Consider the following 25,857-nt stretch of genomic DNA (forward strand, 5'->3'; position numbering starts at 1 on the left):
TTAACTGGCATCTTCTTCACCTTCTACTCTTTCTTGTCCATTCTCAATAGTTCTCTTTTTAGTGATTTTTCTACCATTAACTATTTTAGTCATTGTTGATACGGATTTGAAGTTACCATTCCACTGGCACCAAATGACATAAAAGAGAAGGAGGGAAGGCCTCCTTGCTCTACTGTACCAAATGAAGTGAATCCAGTATCTACAAATGAAGAAAGTCCATTTCTAAAACGTGGAAGTCCACTAAAGGCAGAGAAAAAGGGTACTCTACCTGTACTTCTGTTTCCAGGATTCCCTCTTCAAAGTCCCTTCCATCAAAAAATTCCCTGAAGATAACATCTAGGTTCCAGAATGTGAATCCATATTCCAATGGATTATCAAAATTACTTTCATCTCCATAATGTAATCATTCATTTCCATATTTGTCATAGATGTCTCATTTCTTTTTAGCATCTGATAACACCTCATATGTCTCAGCTACTTGTTTGAACCTCCTTTATTTTCAAGATTTTTGTCTGGAGGCCACTTAAGTGCCAATTTGCAATAGGCCTTTTTAATATCCTTGAGTGAGGATGTCTCTGCAAATCCAGAGCTTCATAGTAATCTACTATGTTTTAACAGTTTGTTGGAACAAGTTCTGAAAAGGCAGTGGGAAGGAGGGGTTGGTCAGTGGGGCCTGCCACTGACTCTACTTGGTTCCAGTACTGCTGGTGGGGGTGGGGGTAGGGGTGGCAGAGGAGACTATATAGTATGCTCTTAATTACTTGTTGCCTTTTTCAGAGCATGAGAGCTGGACTGGGAACCAGGAAGACCTGAGTTCAAACATCAGACCGGCCTCAGACCCTTAACTAGCTGTGTGACCCTAAGCAAGTCACTTAACTTCTGACTCAGTGTCTCCGTCTGTAAAATGGATATAATCATAACGTCAACCTCCTTGGGATGGTAAGGATTAGATAAGACGATATTTGTAAAGTGCTTTATAAACTAATGAGCTAAATAAATATTGAAGATGATTGGGGTTTTTTAAGAGCTTTTTTTTTTGAGGAGGGAAGGTAGGGCAATTAGGGTTAAGTGACTTGCCCAAGGTCACACAGCTAGTAATTGTGTCAAGTGTCTGAGGTCAGATTTGAACTTAGGTCCTCCTGACTCAGGGGCTGGTGCTCTACTCACTGCACCACCTAGCTGCCCCCAACCATGATTGTTATATGGACCAAAGTGCCTCCCTCTTCCAGGTCACTACTTCCATATTTGTGTGATCCCCTATTAGAACGTAAGCACCTTGAGGGCAGATACTGTCCATGTTTTAGTTTTACATCCTTGGAGCTTAGTATAGTGCTTGGCACAATGTAAATAAGCACCTAGTAAATGGTTTTTTTTTCCATTTATTCCCGTGTTACTTCCCTTTACCCTCATAGATATTATATCCTTCTAGTTTGTTCCTAACGTATTAATTTTAATTGGTCTGGGCAGGATTGGAGGTACTCTTGGAGTTGTGTGGTGCTAGGAAGAGGTGGAAAAAAGGGGAATGAGGAAAAAAAAGGAAACCGTCACTTTGCTTCTAATTGACAAATGATCTCAGGATATGAACAAACAGTTCTCCAGGGTAGAAATCCAGTTTATCTATAGCCATATGAAATAATGCTCCAAATTACACTAATTAGAGAAATGCAAATTAGAGTAATTCTGAAATTCCATCTCCCATCCATCAGAATAGCAAAGATGACAAAAACCGGAAAATTATAAATGTTGGAGGGACTATGGGAAAACAGGCACTCTGGTTTGTGCAACTGTGGATGGGGACAACCATTCTGGAATTTCAGGGGTTGAAGAATTTGGAATTTTTTATTCTTTCTTATAAGAGATGGCTCTATAGGGAGGGGAAAGAAAGGAATATACAGAAATGATGGTGATGTTAAAAACAGAAGAAATTATGAACAATTAAAAATTTAAAAAGAAAAGAGAGGGCTGGAGTAAGAGAATTTTTAAGGTCCCATCCTGCTCTCAGTTCCTATGAACATTCGTGAACTATTCTGTCTCAGGTCATTACAGGCTTTGTGTATGTGTTTCAGAGTTTGGTGAGATTAGGGATCAGAAGGAAGCTGTGTTGTCGACTCAGGTTCAAAAGAATGTCACGGTTTAAAACATGACTCTGAAACACCCAAACAGTAATTGCTTTCATAATTTCACAGGGCACCTAAAATTCACCCTAAACTGGTAAGAGTAGGGAGGGATGACAAGCCAAAACAAAAAATTCCTTCCCCAAAGAGTGTTTGACTCGATATGTGAATACTAAAATGCTCTCCTGGACTGGGAATTGGCTTCAACTCCTGAAATTCATTGGATTTAAGTGAGGGAGATAAGCCTCAGAGGAAGGTTAAGGAGGACTAGGAAACATTTTTTTTAAAAAAATTACATTTTATTTTTCCCCTAATTATGTGTAAAAACAATTTTTAACATTCATTAAAAAAATTGAGTTGCAAATTCTCCCTTTCCTTTTTTCACCTCTTCCTTCCTTGAGACAGTAAGCAATCTGATATAGGGTATACATGTGCAGTCATGTAAAACATACAGGAGACACTTTTTACAGAAGATTGGACTTTATTTAGCCAAGACTCGAAGGCAGACAGCAAAGCCAGGAGGCAGAGATGAGGAGGGAGAGAATTCCAGACATGACAGACAACCAAGAAAAATGCTTGTATTTGGGAAATGGAGTGTTTTGTGTGAGAAAAATAAAATTCAGAGTTGGAAGTGGTCTTAGAGATATACATATGAGGAAAGCGACACCCAGAGAGGGAAAATGATGAGTCAGGTTTTTTGTTTCCAAAGCTTTCAAGGGCTGGTTCTCTCTGATGACAGATCTGACTTCTTTAGCATGATTAGGGTTTGTGAGAGGTGACACCAGAAAACTTCCTTGGGCCTCTAATGGTTCTTTAGGGAGTTCCTGTCTAAAGGAATTTCCCTACCCACCCAACCCAGTAAGTGTGCCATATTCAGATACTGCTACATAGCTGGAAGCTTTGCTCCAGAGTTTGCCCAGATCAGTCTTTGGTTACATGAAGTCTATCAAATAAGGACTCATGGCTGGAAGCTTTTCTCTCCCTGTGTCTAGGGAAAATCAGTGTAGTAAATAAGTGTTCATTTAATTTTGTTATTTACTTTTTAAAAGGCAATTATTCTTCATTTTAGCTAATGGTCATTAACACTTTCAGTAGGTCAGTGCCCTCATGTAATGGGAATATTATTGTTCTTATCACAACCTTTCTGAACTCCTGTAATGTGTTGAAGGTGATATACTGGAGACACATGTGCCTATATGCATGCTTGTATACATACATATGCATTTATCTAGGTATGAAGCTTTATACACTGGTTTTGGAAGCAACATTTTTTTTAGAAGATCTTATGATACTTCCTTTGAAAAAATAATGCTGTAAATAAAATCCTATTACCATAAATGCTACTTTTATGGTATTTCTGTCCATTACGGAATTCTTGGTATAATGAAAATATTTCTGAGTCAAGCTGACTGAAGCACATTTCTTTCAAGCATTCAACTAGAGCACTATATCAACTGGCCTCAGGCCCCAGACCAGACCATCAGATTATGCTTCATGCTATACGTAGCCATCTGCTTTGGTCATCTTACCATCCACTTGTTTTTGGCCCTTTTCTCATTACCTGGGCTATCCATCCCAGAAGCCAGAAAACATTACTTAGGTTTCTGGAAGGAGTTCATCCAATCAATTTTGGAATTCCCCTCCCCCTCCCCAATCCGACCCAAGGTGAGTATAACTAAGAGCAAATTCTATCTGCCTACCTTATGTAGCCAGCCATAGCCCTGGGCCCCACCCAGACCAGACCTTCACGTCATGCTTCACATTCCATCCAGTCTTTTAGCTCACTCATCTTTCGTGTACACTGCTTCCTTACTTTCCCCCTTCCCTCTAGCTCTGCTCTGCAGGAATAATCTAGTCTAAAGTACATCAGTTAGCTGCTCAATGGATCATATCACCAGCCCTGAGGCTCTGTTGACACTTTCTTTCCTGACTTTAGCTGGAATATATACCAACAAATCCATAAGCATTAACAGCACCTACTGTGTTGCCAGGCACTGTGCTAATTGCTTGATCAGAATGGTCCAGCTATGTATGTTGTCTCCCCTTGTTAGAATGCTCAAACATATTATCCTAACAGAGTTGATGGACTTAGGATACCGAATGCGACTATAATTTTTGGAGATGGCCAATACAAGAATTTATGTTGCTCAACTATGCATATTTATCATAAAGCTTTTGTTTTCCTTTCCCTTTTAAAAAAAAAGAGGTTGGGAAGGTTAGAGGGAGAAAAGTTAGATTTTTGTTAATTGAAAAAATGAAATTAAATCTATAGAAAAAAAAAGGTTGTGAGCTCCTCAAGGGCTGGGACTGTCTCGTTTTTGACTTTGTATCTCCAGCCTTGCCACGTAACTGGCACATAGTAAGCACTTAAATAAATGCTTTTTTGTTTATTCATTTGTTTATTCATTCCACTCTAAGTCAAGAATGGGATCCTCTTCTTTTTTGGACATGGATTCAGGAAGACTTGAGTTCAAATCCAGCCTCAGATACTTATTAGTTGTGTGAGCTTGGGCAAGTCACTTAACTTCTGTCTGCCTCAATTCCCTCATCTGTAAAATGGAATGATAATAGCATTTAACTCCCAGAGTTGTTATGAGGATAAACTGAGGCAATACTTGTAAAGTCCTTTGCAAACCTTGAAGTGCTATATAAATGCTAGTTATCATTACTGTTGTGGTTGTCTCCCTTTCATATTGCAGGATCACAGATAGGGAGTTGAAAGGCCACCCTCTCATTTTAAGGAGGAGGCTGGTAGAAGTTAGGTAGCTCAATGAGGTCAAACAGATAGCCTGTGCTCTAAGGAGCCACCCCGCTGAGTCTGGGAAAGCTCATCAGTAGCTTAGGACTGAGCGATGAATTTGGGGCCAGATCAATTCTCAAAGGTCATCTCTTGATGCTCTACAGAGAGGTTGGAGGGAGTCATCACAACCATGAAATTATAGATCTTTGAAGTATTGAATAAGAACTGGTCAAGATAGGAAAAGGGACTCTGGACCTTTTATAGTCAGTGTGAAAGTAGAAAGGGTTTGCTTTGGTTAACCCTTGGTTAATCAGTAAACTGAATTAGGTTAACTAATTGAGTTAATTAGTTGAATTAAATGCCCATCATCCTAGCATTCCGGTTAGCCTGCTCCTGGTTCTGAGACTGCCAGCATTCGTGGGATCAGAGATTCAGAATGAGAAGAGACCTCAAAGGTCATCTAATTCACCCTCCCCATCTTTTGATACAGAAATCAAGAGATTAATCAATGTGCCTAAGGTCACACAGATAATAAGTAGCAGAGCCAAGATTCAAGTCCAAGTGCTCTGACTTCAAATCCCGTGCCTCTCTGTTTTCTTTATTATAAGCCAATAGCTCCAAGATCCAGACATCATTGGAATTGGTTCCTGGAATTCTGAAAAGCCTTTTACTTTCCTTAGCATTTCAAGATATCAAAGTGTGTCATAGAATTTAAATGAACTACCCATCTGTTCCCAAATTAATTATATATAGACTCATGATCATATGATCATATGCTTCAAATAATCCATGTACCAATTCTCTACTGATATCGGTGTTAATTCCGTCCATAAAGAAAGGCCCAAATGGCAAGAAAAAATATTATCTGTCTGGTTTCATAACACTCAGGACTGAGGGAATTTAGGGAAGGATCCACATTCAGGATGGATTCCAGATTCAGAAGGAAGAAGGACATGATTTACAGACTGAGGAGCAGAATACCGAAGTAAGTCGAATCTTTTCCTTCCAATTTGAAACATAACTCCATCTTGCTAGGGAGGATCTGACGGAAATACTGCACCAAGAATAGGAGTTTTCTCTTAGAATTGCTTTATAGGTCTGCACTGATACAAGTTCAGGGACCCGTAATTTCATTGGAACAGAGAACTTCCAGGTAAGGAACCTCCCTCTCCCAGTGAAGGTTGGCACCTACTCTAGAACGTAGAGTCTTACAGAGTTGCCTAAAGTGTTAAGAGGTTAAATGACTTACCCAGAGTCACAGCCTGTATGTGTCAGAGGTGAAACTAGAACCCAGGTTATCTTGTCCCTGAGGCCAGCTCTCTATCCCCTATACCATGCTCTCTCTATGTTACTGGTAAAGGAGTGGTCAATGTTAGGAGCCATTGCTGGGTAGGCATCTCTACAAAAGGCCAGTGCATGCTTCATCAACAGCCAATAGGCTGTGTATGATGCCAGGAAAGTCCCATACCATATGTATTGATATAAATGTCCCATTTCTGTATTATTTATCAACTGGGCTTCATCTGGTAGTGTAATTAAATAGACAATCTATACACATAAGACATTTATGCATGGTCTGGCTCTTTTAGCCCAGACTGCAACTAATGGGTGCAGGACATTTACCTTGTGTATTTGTGTGTGTGTGTGTGTGTGTGTGTGTGTGTGTGTTGTATTGCTTTTTGGTAAGGCTCTACCAAACTAGAAACTAGAATGCTGAACACAGTTTGTTAAAGCCTATGTTTGCACATACATTTTTTCACACCCTGAGGGTCCCTTGGTGGGAAGCACCTATGAATTTAAAATAGTAAAGAGCAGGTATTAAGGAGGCTACATTTAAAAAGCTTAATTTTCATTTTCTATTCAGAGACATCAAAACAGTGAGCCTGAGAAATGCATGCAAAAAAAAAGATGTTGAAAAAGAGTTTTGAAGCCCCTCAAAGTTATTAATTTAAGATATTAAAATTAGGAATCAGGTTAATTAAAGGTTACCTAATTTTGTAGGAAAACTACAACTTCATAAACAAGTAATAAACAGCTAAGCAAAGTGAGACTCCCACCCCAAGTGTGTGTTAGGTATTTTTGCATTGTGATATCTGCCTTGAGAAGAGGTACTGCCTTGTTTTGTTCCGTGCATTTCCAGAGCTTATTGCGGTGCTCTGCACATAATGGAAATCCTTTTTCATTGATTTATTCAGGTGCACAGGTAACCCTGGGTTCCCAAACACTATGCTAGCAGAACACAAATACATGCATGGCAGGTTCATTAGGGTAAGAAAGGACCTTAGAGGACACTGAGTTCAACCCCCTCACTTTGCCCGTGAGGAAACTGAGGCCCAGAGAGATTGAGTAATGCACCCAAGGTCATACAGGAACAGGAGAGCTGGGCTTTGAATTTAATTTCTTAGATTCCAAATCTCATGTGCTTTCTACTCTACTGCCCCCCAAACTGGGGAGGTTTTACAAGTATAGACTCAGCGAGGGATTGTTCTTAACACTTGGATTCAAGTCATTGACTTCAATATTATAAGATGAGGATTAGATAGTTTGTCTGAGAAATAGATTTGGGGATTTTATTGAATTGTAAGTTCTATGTGGGTGAAAAGTGTGTCCCCAAAGGTAACGTAATCATGAGATGCATTAAGAGAAGCATAGGCCTCCAAAAATAAAGAGGAGATAGCCCCTCTGGATACTTTCTTGGCCAGTCTATATCTGGAATATTGTGTGTCATTCAGAGCCCCGCAATTTGGGAAAGACAATGGTAGGTGCAATCTAAAGAGGGCATCCTCTACTCCCTACCATAGGAGGATCAGTTGAAGGATCTGGAGGTACATAGGTCGGAAGAGAATGTTTGTGGGAAATGGGTAGTTATCTTTAAGTATTGGAAGTGCAATCACATAGAAGATTTGAACTTTTTTTTTCCTACGTGACTGAAGAGGTGGGTAGAAGTGCCAAAGAGATAAATTTAAGCCGGAGATAAGGAGAACAAAACAAAGCAAAAACATTTCTTTCAAGTAGGGTTGGACTAGATGGCCATTGAGGTTCCTACCAACTCTGAAACTGTATGATTGTGAATTCATGATTCTGGGTCTTTGCCCTATTGCTTTACTGTAATTTCTACAGGCTCATTACTAGAAGACTGACCACCTGGTAATAAATTTATTCAGCTGTAGTAATTCATAAAGACCATCTATTGAGACACGGTCACCTCTTGTTATATGCCCCTGAAGCCAATGAAATCAGGGAACTTTGAAGTATTGTCATATATATATACCCAGTATCTTTCAAGCTGTGATGTTCTCCTTGAGGATAAAGTTCTATGTTGGCTCCAGTCTATAAGAGGAAAGTTTGTGATGGAGGTGAAAGGGAGTTAAACTTTCAGAAAAACTTGAGGCGGTTCTTATGGGAGAAGGATATTTTACCTAAACTTTGAATTACTTCCATGTAAACAAAGAAAAGACTGTGGGAAAGGAAAAACTCTATCTCCTTATCTTAGAGTTGAAGCTACCTGTGACTATTACCCATGTCTAGCTCCAACAGCAGCAGTGGATAAAGTGCCAGGCCGGGAGTTAGGAAGACCTGAGTTCATATCTGGCCTCAGATACTTACTAGCCATGGGCAAGTCACTTAACTATTTTTACCTTGGTTTTCTCATCTGTAAAATGAGCTGGAGAAGGAAACAGCAAGCCACTCAAGTATCTTTGCCAAGAAAACTCCAAATGGGGTCATGAAGAGTCAGACACAACTAGACAAAAACAACAACAAATCTCCAACAAATAGCTTAAACTGCGTAGGCTTTAAGAGGAGTAATAAAAGGAGAATGAGATGCAGTGCCTAGAAAGGTTGGGTAAATGGGGATGTTGGGGGGTCAGGGAGGAATGCATTGAAGGTTTTCTGAAGGTGGCTTAGATTAATTAGCCTGCACAAAGGTCCAAGATTACTGACTCCCAATTAGATAATTAATTAAAGTAAATAATAATTAAGGTAAAAACAAAAGTCTCCTCTGCTTGCTTGGATTTTCTCAAAAGTGGAGCTAAGAGGCAGAGGGTTGGGTCATGAATTCACAGGAATGGGTTTCTATATCTTTTTTTATTTTCTTAACATCATACTGTGTAGATTTGGTATAAGATTCCAGCAATGACATTGGCATCTTTCTAGAAGGGTCTGTGCTTGCACTCCGGGTCCATGTTGTAAGATTATTGTACATGATGCTGGGCTAAAAACAACACATTGCTTCTAGTAACTCAAATCCTTAGATAATATCCAAGATGGATCTTTATAAGTTATAATTCCATGCTTCAGGGAAGTGAGTTTCAAATTTTTTGACTATCACAAAAAAAGAATATGTATTTCTAATAAGCATGTAGTGATATACTAGTCTCACTTCCAGAATAAGGCTGGCCAGCTCTTCCTCTCAAGGTTTTAAGAGTATCATTGAGGGGCTAGGGGAACTTTTTAATGCTATCTTCTAGAGTGCCCATTCTAGTGTGTTTTTTTACCTCTCCTCTACCCAGTTCTTGTTTCTAATGATTAGATTTCCCTTAGTTCCATTTAACCAATTAACATAAATTAGCTTTATTTCAAAGATATAGTAAAAATAAAAATACAAACATTCCCCTCCCTTACCCTAACACTTTGAGCACACTCTCTGTCCTGTATAACCATGGTCCCCCAGAGAAGAGTGGGCTCAAACCTAATGCTGTTTCTATATAGTGTGGGTCCCACCAAATTCATGTCCAAGTACAGTTACTTGATGAAGCCAAGTCTCAGATATTGCTAGGCTGAGTCCCAAGGGTTGATCCTTACTTCCTTAACCCTTAACATTGCACAGGCAGGCTGCAAAACCTAGCCTAGACTTTATTCTCAGACTTCCAGCTGGTTCGCTCTCCTCTCTGTTGGAATCTCTCAAGGTTTTTGTCGTCACCAGTCTCCTTCACCTAGAAGCAGGAAAAATAAACACAAATAGGCAAAGAGTAAAGATTCATGTTGTCTGGTCACATTGAGATCTTATCCTTCAAAACATTGTCTTTCATGGGAACTCAGCCAGGCAGGAAGAAGATGTTTGGGTTGACTTGTACCTTAGGAATGCATGCCATTTCTGGCTCCATAGCCAAGCAGAGAGACTCCTCTTCACTATGTTATTAGTAGAAGAGAATCAGTTACAAAATGTCTGCTCTTGTCCCCAAGTCCATGTGGGGATTGCATCAGCTAAGCACTCTGTGCATACCTGTTTTAAGGGCTAGCTTCATTGGTTAGTCTTCTATTACATGTGTATTGTCAGTGAGTTAGAGGGAAATCTACCCCAAACATGTGAAGACTTTCCCTGGTGGAACGAGTGGATGAGAACATTTGTTCCAACAATTTGTTGCAACAGTTTGTTCCAATGGCCAAAAAGGCAGTTGGAGCAGGCCCTATGGAATGCTTAGAACCTGGTCAGACATTAAAGACACCAAGGTCATCCACTGCAACCCAGGCCATAGTGGGTCATCTTGACTTTTGTTTTGCCACTGGACTTCAATGACTCTGAAACTCAGCCTTACTTAAAATCCAGTTCATGCTCAAGTCAAGACATCACACTGTGATTGGTCCTCTTCAAAAATGAAGGATGAATAGCAACAATATTTACTTATCTATCTATAGATAGATATCCATGTCTATCTATACATAAAATATCTTTAATATTATATATAATCTGCACGTGTAGAGGAGTAATAAAAGGAGAATGAGATGCAGTGTGTAGAAAGGTTGGGTAATTGGCGGAGGGGAGGGGGTCAGGGAGGATATGGATTGAAGGTTTTCTGAAGGTGGCTTAGATTAAATAGCCTGCACAAAGGTCAAAGACTGCTGACTCCCAACCTAGATAATTGAGGTAAAAACAAAAATCTCCTCTACTTGTGTGGATTTTCTCAAAAGTGAAGATAAGGGGCAGAGGGTTGGGTTATGAATTCACAAGAGTGGTTTTCTATATTTTTTTATTTTCTTAACATCATACTATATAGATTTGGTATAAGATTCCAGCAATGATATTGGCATCTTTCTAGAAGGGTCTGTGCTTGCACTCCAGGTCCATTTTGTGGGATTGTTATATATTTACTTATCTATAAACTATATATGTTTATATTAATAAGTCTGTACATTATGAAACCTGCAAAATAGAAATTTTTAAACCAACAAAATAAATGTGAAATAATAGCTGAACCTAGAGTCAATAGGGACATAGTAGAGGTTATTGAGTAAGGGAGTGACATTATCAGACTTGTGCTTTAAGAATATCACTTTGGTAGTTGTGTGGAGGATAGATTGTAGAAGTGGAAGATGAGGCAGGGAGACTAATTTTTTTTCCCAATGAGGCTCTGCAAAATAGACCTCTGCCCTTTTCCTCTTTGTATTTATTTTTCCTACTTCTATGTAAAGGAAGTTGGTAGTCTTGGGAGTTTCCAAGCAATGGGAGAGCAAGACAGCTGGAGGTCTGTTTGCACACAAAGTTGTAGAGGGAGAAATGATAAGATTGGCAACAGATTGCATATGTGGGATGAGGGAAAGTGGGGAGTTCAAAATTATACTGAGATTGTGAGTGAGTCTCTGTGACTAGAAGGATAGTAGCTTCTTAGACAGTAACTGGGAAGTTTGGAAGAGGGGTGGTTTGATGGCAAAGATAATGTAAAGAGATCTGTCCATGCTGCCTAATGTTGTCAGACTCACTCTGTCCCACACAAAACAAAAAGAGAAGGGAAGAAACAAAACTATAAAAAGCAGACACAAGAACTAAAAAAAAAAACAAAACAAAACAATCAGAGGCCATCTGGTGAGGGGCAAATAGCCACACTCACGTTAAGAGGCTCTAAACTCAACACTGTATCAGAAGCAGACAATACAATAATTTATGGCAAAGTAGTTTAGTGGTTGGAGTGCTGATTGGAGTGAGGAAGACCTAGATTCAAATCCTACATCTAACATTTGCTAGCTCTGTGACTGTGGTCAATTCATTCAACATCTTTTAGTCCCAGTCTCCTCACCTGTAAAATGGGAGTCCCGATAATAGTCCTAGAGCAGTATTTAACTCACAGAGATGTTGTAAGGCTCAAATGAAGTAAATTATGTAAAGGTTATCATGATGACAATGATGATAGCAACATTGATCATGAGGACCTTGAATTATCATGAATAGCTATTGAAAACCATTCTTCAATATATTCAATATATTCACTTTTAAAAGGCAAGAAAGCTTCAATTTTTAGGTTTCCACCCCAAATGGCCAAAATGAAATAAGTTGGTTGCTCAAAGAGAAAAACCATCTATCTCAGAATGACCAACTTTCTGAGGGTTATAAATCACCATTCTTTTATTGTAATGGAAGTTGCAATCTTTCAATAGTATAAACTTTCATATTTATATATCTTACCATTTATTAAGCATCAGCATCCTCTAGCAGTTATTTCCTTCGCTCACATTAACTTGATTTAACTTTAAAGTCCTTGAAATTATTCTGCAATTTTAAAGCATTGTTAGTGTCAATTTAGGCCAATGAGGGACTGTACTCAATTAGAAAACAGGACCTCTTTCAGTTACCAAGAGTAATCTAACTTCAGGTAGAGAGGCTTTATTAAAGACGCGGCTCTGTGGAATTCCCGGAAACTTGCATACAACTGGCAAGAAAGAGATGATAAAAAGAATCTCAGATTTTTTTGTTGTTGTTGCCCATTTACAAATAGCTTTCCTTTCCTCTCATAACCCTGAGTATATTATTATTCAAATGAGGTAAGAAATGGCCCCACAACGTCAATCTAAGAAGAAAACAATTAAAGGCTGGAAAGTATATCAGATGAAGTTTGTGGCACTGTCATTAAATTAAGGTAACATTTGTCAAACTGCACAAAGCAAACTGTCTAATATAATTGACATCCAGCTCTGAACAAAGGGGCTTATCCCTCAGCACCACTCGGTGATTCCTAGATAACATTTAGCGGTGCGAAATTTGGGTTGCCACATTAACAAATCTGAACAACTTCTTCATAATGGCACTGTGTGCAAAGGTCTTGCAGAGTGCAAAGATACTCCCTTTACTTCACAAGGAGCAACTGCTCTGCACAGATGCTCTCCAAAATACCAAGCACAAGGAAGTAGATTTTTAATTACAAAGTAAAATATCATTCCAAAGTTGCGTAATTGGTGGATGGCTTTCGCAATGCAAGAACATAAGGGAACCTGACATTAAATGTTTGATGTGTTGCCATGACATTTTCAGAAGTTTCATTTTATGCTATGTTTAAGCTATAAACTAGGCTAAATTTGAATCTTTTTTGGAGCCATGCAATCATAAAAATGATAAAGGCTGCAAATCTGTTGTTTGTATGCAGATATGCCCATTTAAATTGTATATTTTTGGGGTAGTGAAAATGACCAAATAAATGTTAAAATATTTCTTTTACTTTACTTTTAGTTCACTATAAGTGTAAAAAGTTCAAAGAAACCATGGGGACTCTAGTCTCTTCTTGCTCTAGATCAGGACTTAATCTTTTTTCATTTTATGAACCCCTTTGGCAGCCTATGGGCCCCTACTCAGAATAATGTTTTTAAATGCATAAAATAAAACATATAGGATTACAAAGGAAACTAATAGTATTGCAACACAGTTATAATTTTTTTTTAGTTCACAGACTCTTCTGAAAGCTATTCATGAACCTCAGGTTAAGAATGTCTGCCCTAGCTACTTATCTTCCTGGGCCCAGAGAAGAGGACAATATGACCTATACCAGGGGTGGGGAACCTGTGGCCTCCAGGTCACATGTGGCCTTCTATGTCTTTTAGCTGAAGCCTTTTGAGTGAGTCCAAGTTTTACAGAACAAATCCTTTTATTAAGGGGATTTGTTCTGTGAAGTTTGAATTCAGTCAAAGGGCCACACTTGAGGACCTAGAGAGCCACATGTGGCCTCAAGGTCACAGGTTCCTCATTCCTGAATACCTTTCATTGCTGTTTTCCCTTCTAGGATGAAAGTGTGGCTAGTTTGGCTAACGGAAGAATCATTAGCAGTCACAGTATTTTTCACTTTTTTAAGTAAGGGCCACTGAAATTAAGAAAAGAGACCCCCTCACTCTGAGCTGAGTATGTGTATTTATACCCATAAACTAGAAAGTTGAAGGCCAAGATTCTGGGACAGTCACTGTAGCTTCATTATTGGTGACTTTTCCCTGTTCCACATCAGAACTTGGCCACTTTTCCTCTAAGGGCCATGAGGCACCGTGTAATGCCACAGGGTGCATTGCCCCATGTAACATGGTACTACTGGGGGACATTGGAGCAAGATGGTTTCCTTAACATAAGAAAGATTGCCTAGCTCTCACAGACACATACCTTTTCCAGCAAAACCCCGAAGTTTGCACTTGACTGAATAATAATCAAGAAATCCAATGACAAACTACATACTAAGTAAGTTCTTTCATCCTAGAACTGCTAAAAAGTTAGGCAGAAGCCCACTGGCATTATGAAAGGGGTTGTTGCTAACCTTCAAGGATTTGTGTCCAGAGATAGCAAGAGTACAAGGCTCCCCTGATAAAGCCCCAGTGTGGTGACCCTGGAAGCCCACAGGAGAGGCAATAGTCAGCAACCAATGATTGCTATGTATTTATTTTATATCATACTACATTACTAAAGCTATTAATTGTTTCTTTTTTCCTTCTCCAGTCTCTGGGCCTCTAAATAAATCATTATTTTGTCTGCCAGAGGAGGTGCTACACTACTAACTCGTTTCAAGTTTTATGGTTTATAGAATTGATGGCCAAAGTTGGCCTTTTCGGCCTTCCATAATCTTTTCTCCTATATGAAATATGAGAATCTGTTACCTGTGCAGAGACTTTTTTCTATTGTACCTGCTTTTTAAACTTGGGTCCTCTCATTCTCAACTCCAAGGCTAGAGTTTGGGAAAACTTATTTTGCCCCATAGTCTTATAGCAGAAAATTATATTTCCCCCATATTTTAGAATTTGGTGCCTGAGTCACCCCATTTTAAGGGCTACAGGCCTTCTAAAGCAAATCATATAAGTATTGGTCAAACCTTAATGGAATAGTTGTCTTTTTCATCTATGTCATGTGAGCTAGGCTGCTGGATCCCCAGCTGCCAAGTACCTTACACCTCTTTATACTATAACTACTTCTTCCTGACTAACTTATTCTCTTATTTTGATCCTGTGTTCCTAGATGAGTCTGTACTAAATTCCCTTCTTTTGACTAAGCTAAGTTGACATTCTTGAGGGTCAACAGAGGCTGGATATTTTTTGTAGTCTTCAAAGTTCAGGACTATGAATTTATTGGCATCTATCCAAATACTAATATATATATATATATATATATATATATATATATATATATATATATATATATATATATATATATATTATCTCACTTGTCTCACTTGATAAAATGTAAACTCCTTGAGGACAGATACCATTTCCTTTTTTGTCTTTGTATCCCCAGTGCTGTTTTACTACTATGATTGACACTTAGTAGTTATTTAATATATGCTTGTGGATTGATTGATTGGATCCAATGCCTTCCCTTATTGGGGGTCATGAATCTTCTAACCCTTCTCCGCTCAGAAGATCCAGAAAACAAGATGTACATGTAGTATTATCCACATAGTCTCAAGAACCTCTCTAATTAGTGAACCATTCTACTCCTTATCTTTAGGTATCCATATATACGTGAGTGTGTGTGTGTGTGTGTGTGTGTGTGTGTGTGTGTGTGCTTATAGAAAATACTGACTTCCTTTCTCTTAGCCCCAACATCAGGGCAGCTATATGGCATAGTGGGTAAAGTGCCAGGCCTGGAGTCAGGAAGACCTGAGTTCAGATTTAGCCTCAGATGCTTACTGCCTATGTGACTCTAGGCAAGTCACTTAACCCTGTTTGCCTTAGGTTCCTCAATTATAAAATGAGCTAGAGAAGGAGATGGCAAACCACTTTAGTATCTTTGCCAAGAAAACCCCAAATGCAGCCATGAAGAGTCATACCTGACTGAAATAACTGAAAAACAATAAAATCCTTATATCAGGGCACATAGGGACACCCTCGTGAGCCTTATGCTAGAAAGATCCCTCTAAAACTGTTCATTGATTAAACTGTTGTTTAATCAACAGTTGTGTGGCAAAGTAGATAGAGTACTACTTGGCTTGGAATCAGGAAGACCCAAGTTCAAATGCCTTCTTAGCTATGTGACCCTGGGCAAGTCATTTAACCTCTCTCAGCCTCAGTTTGACTGTCAATGATTTCTGAGTTCTTCCCAGCACTAAATCTATGATTATATTATCAAGCAGTTAAAATTCTAAAACTGGTAGGGACTTGAAGTGATCGTCTTCTCTATGCCTTTGTGAGCAGAAACACACACACACATAATATGGGTGAATTTACCTTTCGTTCAGGTAATTTAATAGAAAAACTAATTTTACTAATGAAAATGTTGGTGCATTGGCTCTATTTCATCTTCCCACTTCTTCTTGAAGTAAATATTGTGATGGCCTTGTGTTATAGATGAAATGAAACTTGAATATTTCATGAGTTCCAATTGTTCAGTGTACATATCAGTACATGCATTATTAGAAAGATCATAAACTAAATCAAGGCTGGATAAATAATTTAAAGCTCTATTCTGTCAATGTCACCTCTTTTCCTTTACAATAATCTGATTTTTAGTGGTCTTCAGTCAGTCACATTTTGAGGCCAGCTATGTTCATTGCCTGAAGCCAACTCTATTTTGGTTTGGATTCATTATCTATAGGATCCAAAGAAAACAGAGTCAGGGAGGGAAAAGTACATTGTTATTTTCACCCATTGGAGAAGGAAATATAGTGTGAAAACAGTTTTAATAGAGAGGAGATAAGTCCATATCATCATTCCTCTGAGAAAATTTAAAGGCAAACATGGGTATGAGAGGTTAGCCTATTTTTTTCCTTCTTTACAATGATGGTTTATATGTAATCCCATGTGTCAAAATGTAGTCTTTATCATTATACAGAATAATTCCTTCCCTCAGTATAACATTTTATACTTTTCAAAATGCTTTCACACACATCACTTCAGTCACCCTGTGAAGTAGATGTTGTTTGTTCAGTTGTGTCTGACTCTTCACAACCCCATGTGGGTTTTTCTTGGCAAAGATACTGGAGTGGTTTGCCATTTCCTTCTCCAGGTTATTTAACCCAGTTACCTGGGTTAAATGAGTGTCTGAGGCTGGATTTGAACTCATAAAGATGAGTCTTCCTGATCTTAGTCAACCTAGTGCTCTGTCCACATTACCACCTAGCTGCCCCTCACAGTGATGGTTTATGTATGATTCCAAATTTCAAAATGTAATTTTAAAAATGATTATGCCCGATAATCCCTTCCCACTGTATGGCTTTTTATACTTTTCTAAGTGCTTTCACATGTTTCATCTCAGTACACCATCATAACACCTCTATGACGTAGGTAGGGTAAGTGTGTTATTAGCTTCGTTTTACAAAAGAGGACATTGAAAGCTAAGAGGATAAATGACTCATCTAAGGCAACACGACTAGATAGTATTTGGAACTCACATCTCTTTACTTCCTGTCAAGGATTTTTTATACTATAATCCATAGCATGGGCCTACCATGAAAAGTGAGTGTATCACCAAATGTGTTTCTTTTTTCACCTCCTCTCTTCGAATTTGCACTTAGTTAAATTTGCAATAGGTACTTTAAGTGTATATTACTCAATCTAGGCCAGGAGTTCTTAATCTGGAATCTGAGAACCTTAGTTACATACACACACTCATTCTGGTAAATATATTTCAACGTAATTGGTTTCCTTTGTATTTCTATTTAAAAAAATATGCATTTACAAACATTCTGAGATGGATCCATAGATTTCACCAGATTGCCAAAGGTTTCATGACACTAACTCCTGGTCCGGGCTCATATGGACGAGTAGATTGATGGGATGGTAATCTCTCCTCCTTAGTAACAACAAGAACTGAAGACTCAGAAAAAAAAGCTTTGGATGGCCAACTCCTCAATACGGTCAGGTGGTTCAGCATCAAAAACTGATGGGGCTTTTTGTTGTTGTCGTTACTGTTTTCTCCTCAATTTTATTATTGTATACTTCAACCCTATACTTTCACTCTCTTCATATAATACCCTATAGTTCACAATAGAGATACCATCTTTGAAAACACCCAAGGAAATACGTTTTGTGTGACTCCACATGGATAATTGACTTCAAAATGCCTGCCACCTAAAGGAGTGGAGAGGTGTATTGGGAATCAAGATGGGCTCTCAGCACTTATTCAACCAAGTGAGCTTAAAGAATTTGGCCTTTGTTTCCTTGATTAAATTAGGAGTCCTTGATGACCTCCTTGCCTGGAGGGAAAGCCAAGTTTACATGGGTCTGAGTGACATGTTTGTGACATCAGAGGCTTTTAGACCACGTGGGTTCAAGTCGAATTTTTGTGATGGTTTTAGGTCATGTGGGTGAGTTGCATGTGTGACTCACCTTTGACCCTGAACAAGACGTATAAACCCAGAGGCTGGCTTTCTCTTTTGGAGCTCTTAGCCACAGCAGGAGTGGTGCATGACTCTAGGCAAGCCATTATTTTGAGCTCCCCAGCTTTAAAGAAAATCCAGATATTGATGCTTCTCTGGTAACTGCATATTGTGATTTTGTCAGACAGAAATCTGTTGATTTGTGTTTATTTGCTCTGAAGCTCAGGGTGCTGGCTTTTCCCCCTGAGCTGAGCGAATGATATTTGTATGTTGGATTAAACTAAGATTGTTAACCCCTTAATGTTGCTTTCTTTAGTAAAGCAGATCAAAAGAACCTGGGCTGGCCACGTTCTTGTTGTTGGGCTTGTGTTGGCTTTTCACCCCCACAGCAGCTGCTAGCCGAATTGTTGAAACAAGAGGAGAGGGAGGGAGGGAGGGAGTCCAGAACTCAAAATTCCAAAAAATGAATGTTAAAAATTTTTCACATGCAATTGGGAAATACTTAATGAAATAAAAAAAAAACTGATATGGCTTTATTAATGGAAAGGATACTAAAGAAAATGTATTGTCATCTCTCTGCCTTGCCATTGAACCCTGAGGATCAATGAGGACTTTATGTCTAATTTTCAGCTGAAACCTTCTCTATCTCCCCCATTAGAATGTGAATTCCTTGAGAGTGTAAGAATATATTTCTTTAATTTTGGCCACATAGAATAGTGCATAGAAAGCTAGCTTTGGAATCAGGAAGACTAGATCTAGTCCTGTCTCTGACATATCAGACCCTGTGTGGTTGGGACACCAGGCCTGAAGTCTAGAAGACTCATCTTTTTTGAGCTCAAATCCAGCCTCAGTCACTGCGTCTAGCTGTGTCACTCTGGACAAGTCACTTAACCTTCTTTGTCCTTCTTTCCACATCTGTAAAATGAACTGGAGAAGGAAATTTCATTCTAGTATCTTTGCCAAGAAAACCCCAGATAGGGTCATGAAGAGTTGGACACAACTGAAACAACTCAGCAATAGCAACAAGTCCACGGGCATTTAATCTTTCAATGTTCTAGGCAATTTCCTAAGACTATAAATTGCAGAGAAGGTGCAACTTCCTAAATCTAGAGATGGTATTTTACCAGGAACACCCTATCCCTAAACTGGCTTCCTCTGTAGTCCCTGAACATGACTTTTCATCTCCTGCCTCCTTAACTTTTCACTCATTCCTCCTCAAACCTGGAATGTTCTCTCTCATCATCTTGGTGCCCCATGGCACTCCTCCAGACTCCTTCAAGATGCCATTCAAAGTCTTCTTCCAATTAGAGGCCATTCTTGAGCCTCTCCCCACACCCTTGTTAATACTCTCCTTCCCACCCTCTGAAACTATTTTGTAATTTACTTTGTATATATTTTTTTATTTTTTCACCTTAGCACATCTTGATTTCATTTTGCTTCTCTCTAGTAAAATGGAAATTCCTTGAGGGCTGGGATAGATTCACTTATGTGTTTGTATCCCCAGTGCCTAATGCAAGGCCTGGCACATAATAAGTGCCCAATAAATGCTTTTGCAATTGAACGAAATGAAGTGGAATGGAGTCAAATCCAGTTAAAAATCATCCAACTAAAAATAGTTGGATGATTCTTCTCAAATCGAATGATAATTTGATTCCATTGACTGTCAATATAGCAGACTGGATAGTTACACTATCAGCATTTATTAAGTTCCTAGAGGTGTGTATTGGCCTTTGGCTAGTTAACAAATGAATGCCTATTGATTGATATTTGTCTTCCACCCACAATTCTATTTAGAGGACCATTATCTCTTCTCCTTGGCAAAAGGGAAGGTCTAGTGGTAATATCCATCCTTAGATGTGCCTTTATACCTAGTACCACTCTATGCATACTTATTTAAGCGCCCACTAATACAAAATTAAGATAATCCCTGCCGTAAAGGAGTTTACTTTATTTCAGACTTGGATACTCCCTAAGCTGGGATTCTTAACTTGGGATCTGTAAACTTGTTTTTGAAAAATGTTTTGGTAATTGTATATCGATGTAATTGATTTCCTTTATAATCCTATGTGTTTTATTTTATGCATTTAAAAACATTATTCTGAGAAGAGGGTTGTCTATACACTTCACCAGAATTTCAAAGGAATGGCAAATACTCCCTGCCTTAAAGTAGCATGCAATGTTCTTACGAGTTCTTTGCATAAAACTATTTTCCAAAACAGCACTTACTTGGCTTAGTGCCAAAACTATTTTTTTAAGTGACCTTAGTAAGAGAGGGAATACCATATGAATAAGATATGAGACAGGGCAACTTTGAAATTTCAAATGAGGGTTTTTATAAAAATTGTAATTCCTTCCATTTAGCTCCCTATTGGTCCTGTCAACATGTAAGAAAGGTTTCTGTTTTACTACTAGAAAAAGTCTCATATAAGAACAAATATCCTCTCTTATATGAGGTAAATAAAATACATTTCTTTGGCATTAGGATTAAAAACCAATTCTAACTCTAAAAGTTCCTGCCGCCTTCATTTGCATCAGAAAGCTAAATTTAGCCCTAGCTAAATGCAGGGACTGTGTTTTACTCAATGAACACTTAGGCAGCATTTTCAATGGTAGCAGTTTATAGGGCCTTGGCATCGCCGACTGAGGCTTGTCAGCAGTGAATCTCATCTTCTGTGATGTCTTAAAACTATTAGAGGCAGAAAGAGCAATTTGGAAGACAGTGGTCCTCTAAATGGAGCAGGGGGAAAAGGCACGCAGGATTGAATTTCCTCATCCAGTTATGGTAAATTTGAGCATGTCTAGTATGGTATAAATATAATGATTGTTTCATGCCTTAACACACACACACACCACACCACACACCACACAAACACACCCCTAAATCGCATAGTGGATATAACTTTGAACCAGGAATCAGAAAGATCTGAGTTAAAATCCTGCCTTAGACACTAGTTGTGTGACCCTGGGCAAGTCACTTCACTCTGTTTGCCTCAGTTTCCTCATCTGTAAAATGAGCTGGAGAAGGAAATGGCAAATCACTCTAGTATCTTTGCCAAGAAAACCCCAAATAGGGTCCAGTAGAGTTGGATATAATTGAAAGGACTCAACAGCAACAAAATCAGAATTATCCACCTTGAAAATTCAGGAAGCTCAATCTTCTGACTTTCAGGCTCCATGCTCTATCCACTACTGTGGATAAGAAGTCTAATTATTTCTATAGATCATTAGTACCAAGAAGGGCTTTAGAAATCTAAAACTCACATTTTACGGATATACTCGTTGAGGCCTAGAGAGGTAAAGTTTTTCCCAAGTCACATAAGGGAGTTAAGAAGGCTGTGAGCTTGAAAAGCAAAAGACCTAGATTCAAGTTCTACTGAAGCATTGGAACCTAGGTCCTCTTGAGTAAGTCATTTTCTCTTTTTCTGTGAATTTTTGTCTTCTATTATTATTTTTTGGGGGGGTGCAATTGGGGTTAAAGAGCTTGCCCAGAGTCACATAGCTAGTAAGTGTCTGAGGCCAGATTTGAATTTAGGTCCTTTTAGCTCCAAGGCCAGTGCTCTATCTACTATGCCACCTAGCTCCTCTGTGAATCCTCATCTATAACAGGAAGGACCTGGATTTAATGAAGCTTTTAAAGTTCCCTTCAGGTGTAACATACCATGAATCTGTAGGATTACTTATTAGGTCTCCTGAGACACATACATGATTCATGATAAGCCATGGTAGCCAGAAGCCCTTCCTTCAAATCCTGTTTATTCCCTGTTAAGTCCTAGATACATGCCGAGAAACACTTCCCCACTCCTCACCCCTGTGTCTTTTTACTGCACCCCACTCTTAGTGGCACGTGCCATCCGGTACTACAGACACCATTCTTTCAATTTGAATTTTACATATTACTGAGGCAAATGGGGTTAAGTGACTTGCCCAGGGTCACACAGCTCTTAAGTGTCTGAGGCCAGATTTCAATTCAGGTTTTCCTGATTCCAGGCCCAGCACTTTATTTACTGTGCCACCTTGGTCTTACAATACCAATAAATCAACAATCATTTGTTGTTTACTTCTGGGGATGCAAATGAAGACAAAAACATGAAAACAATGCCTATCTTTGAGAAGCTTGCATACTGGTGGGGTGGGCAACATGTAAGTAAATAAGTAGATAGATAGACATACCCGTTTATGAGATAAAGAATAAAATAGGGGCAGCTAGGTGGCACAGTGAGTAGAGCACCAGCCCTGGAGTCAGGAGTACCTGAGTTCAAATCCAGCCTCAGACACTTGACACATTTACTAGCATGTGTGACCTTGGGCAAGTCACTTAACCCCAATTGCTCTGCCTTCCTCTCTGCAAAAAAAAAAAAAGAATAAAATAGATTTATAGATACAGAATAAAATTAAAGTAACCTTAGAGAGGAAGGTTCAGGTAATTTGGGGGATGAAGAAAGGCCTTCTGCTCAAGGTGGCATTTGAAATGATTCTTTTTTTTTTAGATGCCAGAAATGTTAAGAGGTAGAAGTGAGATAGGCGAGCATTCCAGATATGGAGAATAGCCAGGAAATTCAATCCTGTGTGCCTTTTTTCCCCCATTCCATGGAAAGGAGAGATGTGGTGTCAGGGATGAGGAATATCAATATAGGCATGTGAAATGTAGGTATGAGTTTGTGGAAAGGAATAAAGTAAGAGAAGACTGGAAAGGTGGGAAGAGACCAGATTATAAAGAACCTAAAATATCAAACAGAGGGCTTTATATGTGATTCTGGAGATGACATGAAGCCACTGGAGTTTGCTGATCAGGAGGGTGATCTATGCTTTAGAAAAATCCACTTTGTGGAAGATAGGATGGACCCAAGAGAAGCCATTGTAATAGTCTGAGTCAGACATGATGAGTGCCTGAGCTAAGGTGGTGGGTTTGAGAGTGAAGAGGAGGGGACTTATCTAAGAGATATGGTGAATGCAGAAATTATAAAATATGCAACAGATTGAGTATGGATACCAGAGTTGTGAACCTTCAAGGCTGGGAGGATGGAGGTGTTCTCAACAGTAACAGGGAAATTTGTAAAACTTTACTTTTTTAGGAGATTCCCAACTCTCCGACCCCCCCCACCCCTGACCCCCCACCTTGTTTTTGTTCAGTCTTTCCTTCCCGTCTGACTGTTTGTGACCTCATTCTGGGAGTTTCTTGTCAAAGATACTGGAGTAGTTTTCCATTTCCTTCTCCAGTTAATTTTATAAATGAGGAAACTGAGGCAAGCAGGGTTAAATGACTTGCCCAGTATCACACAGCTGGTAAGTGTTTGAAACTGGAATCTTTCTGATTCTGGGCTCTGTGCTCTATCCAGTGTGCCACCTAGCTACCCCATCCCCCACCCCCTTAAAGGACAACTATTCCATCTCCCTAATTTTACAGATGAAGAAACTGAGGCAGAGAGAGGTTAAGTTAAACCCAAGGTCACACAAATTTAGGTGGCAGAATCTGATTCAGAACCAATTCCTCTGACTCCAAATCCAGTACTTTCTGCTATCTTCCTTAGCCCTTTTTTGAGGATGCCTGTTATTTCAAAGCAGGAGACATCATCGAGGGTATTTACGACTAGAAAAATTTGGCCAGTCATGTAGAAAGAATAAGAGTCAATAAACAGGCAGATGGAGAGACCAAAAGGACAAAAAGAAGCTCTTTAGTGCTTTTGGTAGATGATTTATGGAGGGGTTTTGAAAAGCCGTGAAGACATGCACAGGATGAGTAGGTCAGGAAGGGTTGTTATCTATACCGGTGGAGAAAGTATGCACGCTAATGGAACCCACAGATCCTTCAAAGTATCAAAGTAAATTAATCCCTGTGCCCAGAGACATTTTGATGATGGATGCCTTCACACTAAAGAATATATTGAATGGCACTCTTTCTACTTAATGCAAAAGTGAAAAGAAGTCAAGCATGCAAATGGAAGGTAGTAACATTTGAATATGTGTACTTTCATTGGCAAAGACACCGAACCTTTAGGAAGTGCCAGAAACTAGCCAGTCCTCAAATACACCAGCCAAGTCAATAGCTGCTCCTTCTAATCCTGAGGTTTTGCTTTGTGTTTCCTTACTATATTTAAAGATACACCTATATCTCTATATCTGTATTTAAAATAATAATAATAAAAATAAAATAATAATAATAATGTGTAGTTCTTAAGCTGGCTATTAAAACATGAACTTGATAAAATATAAGATCCTTGAGAGTAGGCGTTCTTTTTTGGTGTGTGTGTGTGTGTGGGCGCGCGTGCGCGCGCAAGTGCGTGTGCATAGATTTATATGAATTGACATTGAGTAAAGTGAATAGAACCAGGAAAACAACATTCACAATGACTATAGCAATGTACATGGAGTGAGAGGGAGGCCATGAAAATAGAACGCTGTGGAATTATAAAGGTTATCACCTCATGCCTGGACTATTATAATAGCCTGCTGGTGGGTCTCCCTGCCTCCTCTCTTCTACAGGGTGTTCCTAAAGTCTGGACACATAGGCAAAAATGCATATTTTCAAGAAATGAAATGAATGAAATTTTCAACAACATTTTGTTTAATTGGAATATTAACAAATAACATCTTCAATATGATTTCCATTGTTCGTGATGCAAAGGTTTATGCACTTTGCAAGATTCATGTGAATTCGATGCAATAACTTTACATTGCCATCAATTTTAGCACATTCACTCTATGTGCTCAGTCAAGCGTGTTGCGTCTGTGATTTTCACTGAGTACACCTTCTCCTTTAGTATACCCCAGAAAAAGAAGTCAAGGCAGCTAAGGTCTGTTAATAATCCAAATATTTCAAAATACGCATTTTTGCCTATGTGTCCAGACTTTAGGGACACTCTACTCTCATACATCATCACATTGTGTTGTCTCTGTGTAGTCATTTTTCAGTCCTGTCCCACTCTTTGTGACCCCATTTGGGATTTTCTTGGCAAAGAAACGGGAATTGTTTCCATTTCCTTCTCTAGCTCATTTTACAAATGAAGAAACCGAGTTACATAGATAGGAAGTGTCTGAGGACGGATTTGAACTCCTGACTCTGGGCCCCTAACACTGCACTGCAACACCTAGCTGTCCGTATTAAAATTCTACCTGTACCTTAAGGCCTACTTCAGGTGTCACCTTCTGCTTGAGCTTTTCCTGACACATATCTCTTCTCAAGCTCCTATGACCCTTGGCCTTAAATAATCTTTATTATAGCAACAGCAAACAACAGTTTGGTTATACACTAATCATATAGATAGCCATTTTTGGATATCATCTCCCCCAATAGATTGCAAGATCTAGGAGGCCAAGGGCCCATGACTTCTTGATAATTTGCTTCTTCCCCAAGATCTAGAATAATACCTTGCACAAAGTAAGTATACTCTGTGAATACGATGTACAGATGACACGTATCCTGATAGACTGTCGAATGTGCTGCTTCTATTTCGTAAATCCAGACCCAGCATCCATTCTGCATCCTTGCAAGAATTCTTGAAGAGGTGTGAGCCAT

General features: G+C 39.0%; 1 pseudogene; it reads right to left on the reverse strand.

Annotated features, from left to right (window-relative positions):
* LOC118857680 lies at positions 1-25,857 on the reverse strand (annotated as a pseudogene).

Source organism: Trichosurus vulpecula, chromosome 7 (genome assembly GCF_011100635.1).
Source record: "Trichosurus vulpecula isolate mTriVul1 chromosome 7, mTriVul1.pri, whole genome shotgun sequence".
Lineage (NCBI taxonomy): Eukaryota > Metazoa > Chordata > Mammalia > Diprotodontia > Phalangeridae > Trichosurus > Trichosurus vulpecula.